General features: G+C 25.7%; 1 long non-coding RNA gene across 1 annotated transcript; it reads left to right on the forward strand.

Moving 5' to 3' along the window:
• The first annotated feature begins 345 nt into the window (after positions 1-345).
• Positions 346-1,619, forward strand: LOC135928390 (uncharacterized). Its single transcript, XR_010572313.1, has 3 exons — positions 346-1,313; positions 1,352-1,462; positions 1,600-1,619. It is a non-coding gene; the product is annotated as an uncharacterized LOC135928390 (long non-coding RNA).
• Positions 1,620-15,431: the final 13,812 nt, after the last annotated feature.

The following is a 15,431-nucleotide window of genomic DNA, read 5'->3' on the forward strand; positions in this document are numbered from 1 at the left end:
AAAAATTAACACATCATTCGCAATAGATCACCTTAATAATATATAAACACTAAATAAAAATGAATTACATTCACAATAAATCACATTAATAATATATCAACCAATGATCATTGATCAACACTAAATTAAAAACATTCATAATATATCACACTAATTAAAAATGGATTATATTCACCATAAATCAACATTAATTAAAAATGGACTAAAAATGAACCAACACACATGTCCATCCTTTTAAAGCAATGATATATATAACTAGAGATTGACGATTCATTCATTTGACTTTTTTTTATGAAGGTGGAGTAGGTGATTATATTTAAAAAATGAACCTAAGACTAACCCACCTTTTAATTTTTTAAAATATAGTTTAACCTAATCCTGCATGGACTTATAAATCTTATGTTAATGCATCTTAGGATACATGCAAAACAGATCTTATAATATCACTATCATTTATTATTTAATTAGATAATGGGAGTGTGCTGTGTTCATAATTGTAATAAAACATATAAAATAGAATCTAATACACATATTTCTTATCATAAGTATATATATTATTTTTTATATGCAACATATTTATTACATAAAGCATTAATAAGCTACAAACATTGAAAAAAAATCCTTATTTAGTAAAAATATAAAGTTTTCTCATTTTTATTGCTAGGACAAATAATGCTTCTTCCTATTGAGTTGATAAGATTTCTATTTTGAACTTTGCCTAAATATTTTTCTGGATAAAATATTAAGTTAGCCATTTTAAAATACATATTTACTATGATACAGTTTCATTTTAAATATTTGTAAGAAATATGTAAACCATATATATATTAATAGAGGCTCTGCCAATCAACAAATTTTCACTGATTCAATACTATATTACTAATAACCGATCTGATATTTATATTGATTTTTATATACTATCTATCTTTGTATCAATGTCATAAATATATCTTATATTTTACTCATTATTATTCACCTATTTTTAAATATAGATTTCCATTAAAATCCAAAGAATTATTGGAAAAATGGTTACAGGCTATAAATAGAAAAAATTTTATGCCTAATAAATATAGTATAATGGGGGGGTTAGTGATTCCTTCATCTAGTATGTCTATATTATGCCGAATTTGTGAAAGTTCATTTAGAACTTATCAAAATGATATTAAACGTAAAAATATTATTAAAAAAATGGAAGTGTTGGTTTTTTCCACAATAATTGGTACAAATATTTTTATTGATCTTACTGAACATATTAATGAACATGAGATTGGTTACAGCCATTTTCAAATTCTTGTAAAATTAATTGTTCAAAGGTAATCATTTATTAGTTTTATTACTATTTTTTTTAAAGATATTTAAATATTAGATTTTTCCATTTTGCTGACTTGAGAAACCAGGAATTGATAACTGGTATGAGGCAAAATCTTACAAAAGCAATACAATTTAATAATCATTAAGTCATGTAAATTAATATTTATATCTTCTTTTATTTTTTAAAAATTATATTGTATAAAGAACAGGCCTTATATAAGACATATTATAAAAATTATGATATTATATATAATCTATGCTAATGTAAATATATTTTATTTTTTATAGGTGATGATAGAATCAAAAAGGATGAATGTTTATAATCAAAGATAATATGAATGTGAATCATCATATTGTTAAAAATACATTTTGTTTTTTAAAGTGTACACATTTATATTTTTATATATTTATTGTATAAACCTTATTTAAATGATTTATATAATAATTTATACCCATGCAAAAAATGTTATTATTACACTATGTTTTTATTGAAAAAAAAATAAAAGATGTTTTCATTTGTCATTTATGTAGTAATACCAACTACTAATTATAAACAATACGACCACTGATTTATATTTTAATTTATTTTTGATATCAAATTTTTATTTATTATTTTTCGAATGTTCGATTCTGTTTTAATATACAATATACATAAATAATCATTTATTAATTTATTACATTTCCTTCAAACAATTTAAAGTTAGATTTCTTCAATAAACCTCTTTGTAGGTTTACGGTTTCTTGATGAGCAACGTGATGTGGTATTTGTATTTGTGTTTGTATTTGCTTCATTCACTGGCACAACCATTTCTGTAACTTCCAAAGAACTTTCATGATTTGGGATAACTAAACGATTTCTTAACTGATCTGCATGCTTCCGTAATGTTTTCCCGGAAGATTCAACAATATAAGAATAAAGTCCTATTCTTTCTTTAATTACTCCCTCTCTCCAACCATTGATATTTTCATTATTTAACCATATAGGTTGTGAGATTTCAAATTCTCTTTCCTTTGAATGTAAATCATGATGAAGGCTTTGTTTATCATTAGCCCTTACTATTTCGTGTTCGGCATTTGGTCGGATCCAATCCAGACTTGTTTTCAATTGCCTCCCAAACATAATTTTAGCAGGAGATCTCCCTGTGGAACTATGCTCTCCCAATCGGTAGGTTGTTAAAACCTGTGTCATAGCTTCTTCGGGATCGCTAATTGAATCTCTCGTTGCATAATACCGACCTTTCAAAGTTCGTACTGTACGTTCAGCTAATCCGTTAGTTTTTGGATGATAGGGTGCTGAACGTATATGACGTATGTTATTTAAATCACAATACCTACGGAATTCCCCAGATAAGAATTGTGGTCCATTGTCTGACACAATGTACTTGGGTATTCCAAACCTAGCAAACCATTTTTTTAGTCGTTTTATCATAGCATCAGCAGAGGTATTTTGCATTAGATCAACTTCTAACCATTTGGAATAGGAATCGACACCTATTAGCCAGTATCGCGAATCTACTGGTCCAGCAAAATCAATATGGATTCGCTCCCAAGGTTCCTTTCCAACAGTCCAAGAATATAGAGGTACTTCTTGAATACTAGGTCTATTTTTCTGGCATCCAGAACATATTTTGATAAAATTTTCTATATCAACATCACATCTGGGCCACCAGCAGTACAATCTAAAAATAGATTTCATTGCATTTTCCCCAGGATGTCCCCGGTGAATCATTCCTAACACTGCATTTCTTAATTTATTAGGAATAACCAATCTCCCATTCCATTCTATAATATCACGATCGACAGAAAGCTCTTCCCGTCGATTATAAAAATTAACTATTTCTTTATCTTTATAACGATCAAAGTTTCGCCAACTTTGCTGAATATGTATGGCTACTTTTTTTAATATTAAATCTTGCTTCGACTCTTTTCGTAGAATATTTTCTGACAATTGCATATCATCCAAATTAATACTTCGAATATCCAAAGCATGTTTAGAATCTTGATTCTCTTCCGAAATTTCTTGGTGTTTATTAATCAAATCTCGAATTCTAGAATCTAGTGTTATGCAACATTTTTCTTTTTCAATATTGTTGACCAAATTGCGTACTTGTTTAATCATAACCTGACGAGGCATTTCTAAATTGAATATAATCCATGGTAATCCGAAAAGAGGCACCCCAGTTGTATTCATTATTACCACTGGTAGAGTCCTTGTCTGTGATCCAATCCTAACATTGACTTGGGTCTCGCCCTTGACGTCTAACGGATGATCACCATATGCAGTCAATGGACTGGTTGGCCTAATTTTTGGTCGCCCAATACTTGTCCATATATCAATTCCTATCAATGACGCTTGTGCACCAGTGTCAAAATCAAATTCAAGATCTAACCCATTTATCTCTGCAGTTAGTTTTGCTCGATTCTCTCGATTTTGTTGAATCTTCCAAATATTATGAATAGAATCACTTGATGACACTCTTATATAATTTAAATTCTTTGATTTACAGCAAACTGCAAAATGACCAATTTTTTTACATTTATTACATGCCGCATTTGTAGCTGGACATCTCACTTCTCGGTTATGAATAAAACCACATTTATAACATTTAAGTTTATTATAATCTTTATCATTATTATATTTGTATTTATTATTCTCTTTATCAAATGTATTATTATACTTGACTTTATTATAGCCTTTATCAATTGTAGTCGTCGATTTTATTGGATGTTTATAATTATTATCATTATCATTATCATTTCTTTTGTTATTAACATTTATCTTATTAACAACTGGCATATTTTTATTTGCCATTTCTTTATCTGCTCGCTCAGAAGCTAATGCCAGATCAAGAATAAATTGAAAAGTCAGTACATTATTATCTCTATCAAGACCGTCGGGATATAGAGCTCTAAGATCTCTTTCCAATCCCGGTATTTCCATGCCAACCATAAACTGATCACGTAAACGCTCGTAAATATCATTAAGATAATGACAACGCTTGCCAATTGTTTTAATTTTATCTGCAAATTCAGTTATGGTTTCAGTTGTTCTCCGTAATCTAACGAAATCAAATCTAGAAGCAAAAGCTGTTGACGTCGGTTTAAATAGTTTAAAACATATTGACTTAATTTCCTTAAAAGATAAAGTTTCGATCGAATCAGGATAACAAAAACGGTCCACCAACTCAATATTCTTATTGCCAAAAAATGTTAAAAATATATCTTTATATTGACATTCAGATGGGCTTACGTTTTTTAACCGAAAACTGGCTTCCCATTGAGAAAAATATCTGTGGATAGAAGTATCCAACTCGAATTTATCAAATTTAATCGTAGATAAATCCGCTATTTTTTTTGAATCTCCATTTAAGGAATTATTTTCTCCATTTAAGGAATTATTATCTCCATTTAAGGAATTATTTTCTCCATTTATCGTCGCCATTTGTAGTAATACCAACTACTAATTATAAACAATACGACCACTGATTTATATTTTAATTTATTTTTGATATCAAATTTTTATTTATTATTTTTCGAATGTTCGATTCTGTTTTTAATATACAATATACATAAATAATCATTTATTAATTTATTACAATTTATAATTAAGATGAAATAATTAAAACAAAAAAAATTATAAATGATTATTACAATAAAAATTAAGTGAGATGAGCTCTCAACCCATCTTTTAAGATGGTTTAACTTATTTCATCTAGAACACATAATCCAAAATAATTTTTAATTGACAGGATATTTTTTTATAAAATCTTATTTTCTTAACGTAATTAATTGATCTTCATCTACTTTTAGAGTATATCTTTGGTTCATCCTTTATAATAAAATTAATAATACAAAATAAAAATAAGTTAAAAAAGTAAGAAAAAAATTAACACTGATTTCTCTTATTAGTAAAACAAAATTTGTAGATTTTATTTAATTATATCTATACAGATCTCTTTTTTTATATAAATTTTGATTATTATTTTAAGGTATAAATTACTTAACTAAAATTAAAAGTACCAGCAACTACAATAAATAACGATGCATCATTTTTATTTATTAATAAGATATGAATCATAAAATATTATTATATTTAATAATAAGGATTCCATAAATGAACAATAAGTGGATAGTAAGATTTTTTTTGAAACATCAAGTGAATTTGATAAAATTATAAAAACTAATTTTATAAGAAAAATTAACAAATATATATAAAAAAATAAATGATTTTGATATATGCAATTAATATGTATAAAATAAATTAGATTTTCTAATAAATAATTGGGGGTTAATGGTTGAGGAATGTTTAAAAATAAATTTATTTTTATAATAATATTAATCAAGTAGATAAATTAACTAAAAACTGATTGAAAGAAGTATTTTCTTGATTGAGTCATGTGATAAGTTTTTTTGGCAATTAAATATAGGCAGTGGACTTTATTTGGTTGAATATTTGAGGGTGTATTAGATATAAGTATGGAATAGTGTTGTTAAAAAGTCGAGTTCTTACGACTTGCGACTCGAGTCGTAGTCGTAAAAAACGGCTCCGACTCAAGCCGATCAAGGAGCCGCATGAGTCGGCTCACTTAGTCGGCTCGCTTAGTCGGCTCGCTTAGTCGGCTCGCTTAGTCGGCTCGCTTAGTCGGCTCGCTTAGTCGGCTCGCTTAGTCGGCTCGCTTAGTCGGCTCACTTAGTGGGCTCAGAGGGTAGCTTGAGTTTATTTTAAATTAAGAGCCAAAAATTATTTTTATGTTATTGAGAAATTTTAAATAATAATGTAGAATTTTATTTATTTATTTTTAGTAAAATAATTTATTTTATTTATATTTTATTTAATGCAAATAATATGTTTTGATTTGATTATAATAAAAATGGATTTATTTATTTGATTTTTTTTTAAATAAAAAAAAATTAATATTTTTGAGCTAAAAATTTTAAGCAAAAAATATTTTTTGAAGTACAAAAATATTTTTGAAACATATTTTGCTGATTTTTTGAAGAAATTTTATTCTTTTGTTTTATCATAAAATTTTATTCTTTTTTTAATTATATCATAAATAAATAATCTTTTAGGTCAAATCTTCTATAGTTTTTTTTATATTATTTTTATAAATATATCTATATTTTAAGTTTATTATTAGAGGTGGCTTTTTCTAAATATTTTTTTAATAAATATATTTATATTTTAAGAATATTAAAAGAGGTGGTTTTTCTTTTTCTAAATAATTTTTTTTAAAAATATATCTATATTTTAAGTATATTAAAAGAGGTGGTTTTTCTAAATTATTTTTTTATTAATATTTATGTCAAACTTTTTTTTAATGCGACAATTGTCATATGCGTTATTTTTTAAGATTTTTGAAATTTTTGGACACAAAAGGGTTATAATATAATTTATATTGTAAAGATATTATATTATAAATTCAATGAAGATGTTCCCTGGAAAAATGATAATTATCATAATAGGTAGGTATATTTTTGAACATATAAGATTTTTTTGTGACGCTAATGGGCAAAAATATGTTTCTCTAACAGGTAAAATTTAATGTAGATGTACCCTAGATAAATGACAATTGTCATAATAGTTATTTTTAAAGTTTTTTAAATTTTTTTGACGAAAATAAACATGTCTAAAAAAAACTTCAGTGAAGATGTACCCTAGAAAAGTAACAATTGTCATAATCGTTGTTTTTAAAGTTTTTCGAATTTTTTTGACGTATATGGGCTAAAATAAGCATTGCTAACATGTTAAAATAAAATTTAAGTGAAGATGTACCCTAGATAAGTGACAATTGTCATAATCGTTGTTTTTAAAGTTTTTCGAATTTTTTTGACGTAAATGGGCTAAAATAAGCATTGCTAACATGTTAAAATAAAATTTAAGTGAAGATGTACCCTAGATAAGTGACAATTCTCATAATCGTTGTTTTTAAAGTTTTTCGAATTTTTTTGACGTAAATGGGCTAAAATAAGCATTGCTAACATGTTTAAATAAAATTTAAGTGAAGATGTACCCTAGATAAGTGAAAATTGTCATAATCGTTGTTTTTATAGTTAATCGAATTTTGTTGACGTAAATGGGCTAAAATAAGCATTGCTAACATGTTTAAATAAAATTTTAGTGAAGATGTACGATAGATAAGTGACAATTGTAATAATCGTTGTTTTTAAAGTTTTTCGAATTTTTTTGACGTAAATGGGCTAAAATAAGCATTGCTAACATGTTTAAATAATATTTTAGTGGAGATGTACCATAGATAAGTGACATTTGTCATAATCGTTGTTTTTAAAGTTTTTCGAATTTTTTTGACGTAAATGGGCTAAAATAAGCATTGCTAACATGTTTAAATAAAATTTTAGTGAAGATGTACTAAAAAAATCATAATATTTTTTTTATTTTTGTCAATTTTTCTTTAACTTTTATTTATTTTAGTTATTCCTCTTTAATTTATTTCTATTTTTTTATTAATATTTATCTCAAACTTTTTTTTAATGCGACAATTGTCATATGCGTTATTTTTTAAGATTTTTAAAATTATTGGACACAAAAGGGTTATAATATAATTTATTTTGTAATGATATTATATTATAAATTCAATGAAGATGTTCCCTGGAAAAATGATAATTATCATAATAGGTAGGTATTTTTAAACATATAAGATTTTTTTGTGACGCTAATGGGCAAAAAGTTGTTAGGCTAAAGTAAGTATTGCAAACATTTAAATAAAACTTCAGTGAAGATGTTCCCTAAAAAAGTGAAAATTGTCATATTCGTTATTTTTAAAGTTTTTACGCAAATGGGCATAAATATAGAATGCTAACATGTTAAATTAAAAATTATGAAGATGTACTCTAAATAAATTCTAATGACAATTGTCATAATCGTTATTTCTATTTTCAATATTTTTAATTTTTTTAGCCTAATAAATAAAACTACCCTAAAAAAGTGACAATTGTCATAATCATTATTTTTAAAGTTTTTTAAATTTTTTGACGCAAATGGGCATAAATATAGATTGCTAAGATGATAAATTAAAAATTTAATGAAAATGTACCCTAGATAAATGACAATTGTCATAATAGTTGGTACATCTCCACTAAAATTTTATTTAAACATGTTAGCAATGCTTATTTTAGCCCATTTACGTCAAAAAAATTCGAAAATCTTTAAAAACAACGATTATGACAATTGTCACTTATCTATCGTACATCTTCACTAAAATTTTATTTAAACATGTTAGCAATGCTTATTTTAGCCCATTTACGTCAAAAAAATTCGAAAAACTTTAAAAATAACGATTATGACAATTGTCATTTATCTAGGGTACATCTTTACTTAAATTTTATTTAAACATGTTAGCAATGCTTATTTTAGCCCATTTACGTCAAAAAAATTCGAAGAACTTTAAAAACAACGATTATGACAATTGTCACTTATCTAGGGTACATCATCACTTAAATTTTATTTAAACATGTTAGCAATGCTTATTTTAGCCCATTTACGTCAAAAAAATTCGAAAATCTTTAAAAACAACGATTATGACCATTGTCACTTATCTAGGGTACATCTTCACTTAAATTTTATTTAACATGTTAGCAATGTTTATTTTAGCCCATTTACGTCAAAAAAATTCGAAAAACTTTAAAAACAACGATTATGACAATCACTTATCTATCGTACATCTTCACTAAAATTTTATTTAAACATGCTAGCAATGCTTATTTTAGCCCATTTACGTCAAAAAAATTCGAAAAACTTTAAAAACAACGATTATGACAATTGTTACTTTTCTAGGGTACATCTTCACTGAAGTTTTATTTAGACATGTTAGCAGTACTTATTTTAGCCTATTTACGTCAAAAAAATTTAAAAAACTTTAAAAATAACTATTATGACAATTGTCATTTATCTAGGGTACATCTACATTAAATTTTACCTGTTAAAGAAACATATTTTTGCCCATTAGCGTCACAAAAAAATCTTATATGTTCAAAAATATACCTACCTATTATGATAATTATCATTTTTCCAGGGAACATCTTCATTGAATTTATAATATAATATCTTTACAATATAAATTATATTATAACCCTTTTGTGTCCAAAAATTTCAAAAATCTTAAAAAATAACGCATATGACAATTGTCACATTAAAAAAAAGTTTGACATAAATATTAATAAAAAAATAATTTAGAAAAACCACCTCTTTTAATATAGTTAAAATAGATATATTTATAAAAAAAATTATTTAGAAAAAGGAAAACCAGCTCTTTTATATATTCTTAAAATATAGATATATTTATAAAAAAATTATTTAGAAAAACCACCTCTTATTAATAAAATAAACTTAAAATATAGATATATTTATAAAAATAATATAAAAAAACTATAGAAGATTTAACCTAAAAGATTTAATATTTATGATAAAATTAACAAAAGTATTTCTTAATAAAGATTTAAAAATTTATAAAAAAATCAACAAAATATGTTTCAAAAATATTTTTGTATTTCAAAAATTATTTTTTGCTTAAAATTTTTAGCTCGAAAATATGAATTTTTTTTTATTTAAAAAAAATCAAATAAATAAATCCATTTTTATTATAAGATCGATCAAAACATATTTGAAATAAAATTTAAAAAATTTTTTTGATTGATAATAATAAAATATTAACATTAAATATAAATAAAATAAATTATTTCACTAAAAATAAATAAATAAAATTCTAAATTATTACTTAAAATATCTCAATAACATAAAAATAAATTTTGGCTCTAAATTTAAATTAAACTCAAGCTAACCTCTGAGTCGACTAAGTGAGCCGACTAAGTGAGCTGACTAAGCGAGCCGACTAAGCGAGCCGACTAAGTGAGCCGACTAAGCGAGCCGACTAAGTGAGCCGACTAAGCGAGCCGACTAATGCGGCTCATTTAGTCGACTCGAGTCTGAGCTGTTTTATCGACTAGAAACTAGGCTCGAGTCGTAGCTAAGTCGACTCGGCTTAGCCATTTAACAACACTAGTATGGAATATTTTGTATGGGTATAATTTTGGTGATTTTTGTTTCAGTGATATCGTAGCAATCTATGTTTCTGAATAATTTCTGGGTGAAAGTAATTTAATGATATTATATACTACTATTGGATTAAATGTTGAGTTTTTTTATTTTATAGAATACCAATGTAATTTAATTGAAGATCAGTTGAGGTTAGGATTCATTTGATTATTTTACATAATTACATTATTAACAAATTATTAGATATAAAATTGTTAAATTTTTAAAAATTAGTATTATTATTGAGGCATTTGATCAACGTACAAGCTACAAAATGGCGCTACAGCTGATTTCAATAGGTGGACGTTTTTTTATGCATGATCGCCAATCTATAGTTATATATATCATTGTTTTAAAGGCTCCAATTGTATATATATAAAATAGTCATTTCAGCACAAAAGCCCATAATTATAATCAATAATCTTAAGAAATTTTTTACTTTCATCATATTAAACACAAAAATCTAATTTTATATATTTTATAAATCACCCATTATACTAGTGCTGTAAAGTAACGTCAAAAAAGTAAATTCATTACCTTTTTCTAGGGGTAACGGTAACGCGTTTCTTTCTTTTAAGTAACGGTTATGCAAAACGTTACTCTTTACATAAAAATTTTTCTTTAAAAATATTTTAAAAAGAAAAAATATTTTATTATTATTTAATATAAATAATTTAGGCTGAGTTTTTAATTCATATCAACCACCATTCCTTCATTTTTATTTTAAATTCTCATTTCTAAATTTTCAGTTGAATGTTAATTTAATTAATATTCAATCAAAATTCAAAGTAAATGTTAATAGTAATATTATTATTCTATTTTATAATTTATCTTAAGAATATTATGTCCATAGTACCTATTTCCTCGGAAGAAGATGATTTAATATTTCCCTGGCCACAATTTGAAACATATTTTACATAAATAAAGAAAATCACTTTGTAAATGTAAATTATGCCTAACGCAAATATTACAACTTCAATGTCCAGCAGTTTAAACTTAACCCATTACTGGTTAACGGTGCATATATAAGTTAATTACTACCTTAAGTTACTACCTATCAAATTTTAATTTTGTTCATTTTTCATTTGGATAGGCACTACCAAATATATTTATAATATATATTTTAAAAATCGTGATTTTTGGAAAGTCTCTATCGCCTAGTAGGCAAGAGCTTGGCTTACTGATCCCATGGTCCCGGGCTCGATATCGGGAATGGTCATGTTTTTTTTATTCTAACTTGGTGGTTCCATCCTTGGGGGGATAATATATAGGAGGTCGGACTCGACCACGTGATTCCGTATTAAAAATAATAAGGGTCTTATTACATTTTAATAAATTTTGGTCGGTATTTAGCAAATTAGGTTGGTATTTAGAATATTTCCATACATTCACTAAGCATCATTAACCGCATATATACACCACCTCCTATATATCATTTTTAAACATAGTAGTTTTTATTTTAAAAGATATTAAAAAAGGTTTTTATATAGTTTAGACATTGTACCTCAAAACTAGAAAAGAAAAATATGAAAAAAATTTATTTTTATGTCCCTAAGAAGCCCTCGAACATGGCGAATTTATGAGGTCTAAATTGCAAAGTCTTCTAGGCGATCTCACGAGCATATTATGAAATTATTTCGATGAAAACTAATGTATATATTTTTTATTATAGATATATCAATATTTATCAATCATTTTTGAAATTTTAAATAATAGAAATTTTAATTGGTAACCATATAAAGTTGACTAGTGCATATATGCACCGTAAACCATCTAGCAGTATAAATTATTTTAAAAAATTCAAACAAATCAAATTTAACATATTGAATTATAATTTTTTATATTATACTTTAAACTATTACCATTACTAAGGGGAGGGGGGGGGGGTGGCTCGAGCTCCATGGAAGTTTTGCAAAAAATTTTTATACCCAAAAAAAGGTCTTTTGAGAATATTTTTTGCGCCCCCTGAGAATCGAATAATATGTTTCTTTTATAATTTTTTATCTCGACCTAATTATATGAAATTATTCGCAAATATTCGGTTCATAAATATTCGAAAATTAAAATTAGTCATAAAAATTTTAAATTATTTGTACCCTCTTCCTTGCTGAACATTTTTTTTCTTGTGCACCTGTTTTGTCAATTCAATCAAAATTATCAAAATAGTAGATGACTAATTAAAAAATCAAGATTCGATAAAATAAATATTTAATTTTGAATTAAATTTTTTAAATGAATAGTTTCTAAAATGACTTAACAAATGACGGAGTTTTACCTTCAGATACTGCTGGTGAATTGGAGATTTATAATTCAATTGATGACTGTTGTTGTAGCTGTTGAAAGAAAGAAGAAATAAATTTAATATAATACATCAAATGTCAGTTATTTTCTGACAGAGGGATTAGTTTTCCTGGTGGATGGGAGGAAAACGAAATCACATGGGTTGTTTTTAGAAAAGAACAATAAAAGTTTCTTTGTTTGCGATTTGGAGTGAAGAAGACATGATATTGGATGAAGACGAGATTGATTGGGAAGATTTAATATGTTTATGAAATATAATGTTATATATGCATATTTGCAAATAAAGTGGACTTATAGTAATGTTTATTATATTTATATAATATTATTAAGAGGATCGGTTGGATTGTTAAGTTATATTTTTGAGAGGGAAGGGTTGAGAGTAAGGGGCATTTTTCATTTTTCAATAATGTTGACCGCGAACCAGGGATTTAAGTACACAACGCATAAGTACTAATCACTATACAGGGGTTGAGATTAAGAGGTGAGTTTAAGGGATTCTATAATTTTGTTTTAAATGTTTAGCTTACAAAGCTTAAGATAGAAAGTATGTAATAAGTATTAGGCAGGAATATGAAAATAAGATCAGGAATATAAGACAGTAATATTTGTTATTTTGTTTGTCTAGATGTATATTGTACATCCAATTTTGACAGTAGATATGGTCTTATTATTTGGTACGCCTTAAGACTCATTGAATAGTGTTATAGGTATTCCGTCATAGGAAGATAAGACCTCAAGATCAGCAGGACAGAAAGGATTGCTAAATATTAAATATTTGGAATTTATGAAAATATATATAGAAATGGACTTTTGTAATAATGTATGTGTATATAATTATGCATTTTGGGTTTTTAAAGGGATGGACATGTGTGGGATAATTTATTATTAATTAATGTTAATATATTGTATATGTAATTCAGTTTCAATTAAGGTTGATATATTATTAAGGGATCTATTGAGGGTGAGTTATGTTGTTTATTTTGAAGTAATTAACCATTTTTATGAAATAGGGTGTAATGTGAATTACACATATGATATATTTAATTATGAATGATAATTTAAAGGAATTGAATTATGATGAAGTCAGAATAATATCTATAATGTTATATGTGGATAGTTATTTTGATTTAGTGTCTGCATTTGATATATATATATAAATTGGGTAGGGATTTATATGATATATTAGATGATGTGTAATATTTTTTTTTTAAATTATGAAATCTTTATATTTAAGATATATATATATATTTTTTTTATAAAATTTAATGAAAAGTTTTATTTGCAATTATTATATATTTTTATGGTATGCAATGATGTGAAGGGAAAATATTTTTACAGATAAGATCAGCCCGTGTTGATGGGTATGCCTTGAGGTGGGAATATTGTTTAGTTTGCATACTGGAGAAAGTTTTTTTTTTGTGTTTAAATTTTTTTTTGTAAATTTATGTTGCATATTACATTTTTTTTTATTTTTGTAATAATTTTATAGCACATCACATTTTACTATTTATTTTATGAACATTTTTTTTTTAAAAATAAAAACTCAAATTATTTTATATTGTGAAGGTATATTAAAAATTCTTTACATATATACCATATAGCCTATTATATTCTCAATTTTTGTTACTTTGCATTCTACATTTTTGTGAATTTGTGCTAATTGTGATGGCAGAGTTAGGTAGAAATGCTATATTTCTCTTAGGATACTGAGTAATTCCTAGATGGAAAATATTATATTTTCTACATATTATATATTTTTTCTCCCTATAAAATATTAAATTTATTTCTATACATATGTCTTGTAATTTTGTTAAAATCTTTGTTCGGAAAATTTTCTCATTTATTTTTAATACCTAAAAATGGATTTTTATATCTATTTTAGGAGATATTTATAAAAATGTAGCTTTGATTTTGTTTACATGACAGAAGGATAATTACATGTGTTGAAATTGCATTTCACACATAGACCATGTGTTCACATTACAGTATTATATGTAAAATCATTCCTGAACGTCTTCAAGGCGTCTCGATACAATTCAAAGGGACGATTCGATACAACACCACACAGAGAGATGGACGCTGGGCTTGTGAAGGGTGGGCGTGTTGTAGCTGTTGAAAAAAAAGAAGAAATAAATTTAATATAATACATCAAATGTCTGTTATTTTCTGACAGAGGAATTAGTTTTCCTGGTGGATGGGAGGAAACCGAAATCATCACATAGGTTGTTTTTAGAAAAGAACAATAAAAGTTTCTTTGTTTGCGATTTGGAGTGAAGAAGACATGATATTGGATGAAGACGGGATTGATTGGGAAGATTTAATATGTTTATGAAATATTATGTTACATATGCATATTTGCAAATAAAGTGGACTTATAGTAATGTTTATTATATTTATTTAATATTATTAAAAGGATCGGTTTGGATTGTTAAGTTATATTTTTGAGAGGGAAGGGTTGAGAGTAAGGGGCATTTTTGTTTTTTTTTCAATAATGACGACATTCCAGAACCATATGCTACAAGAAGCTATTCTGTAATTTCTCGCCATTTAAAATGGAGAAAACAGATACGTTATATTCTACAATTTCTTTCAATGGGGAAAATGAAGATAAAATAAAACTTGAAGACCATTTGCATAATAAAAATCCATCAGATATTTTTAATTTTCGGCTAAGACTTATATTCCCTAATTATAGATCAAAGTAATATTTATGCAAAACAAATGAATAGGTCTAATAATTTATAACCATCCCAGATATTAAGAAATT

This window comes from Gordionus sp. m RMFG-2023, chromosome 4 (assembly GCF_954871325.1).
Source record: "Gordionus sp. m RMFG-2023 chromosome 4, tfGorSpeb1-WG-v2, whole genome shotgun sequence".
Classification (NCBI taxonomy): domain Eukaryota; kingdom Metazoa; phylum Nematomorpha; class Gordioida; order Chordodea; family Parachordodidae; genus Gordionus; species Gordionus sp. m RMFG-2023.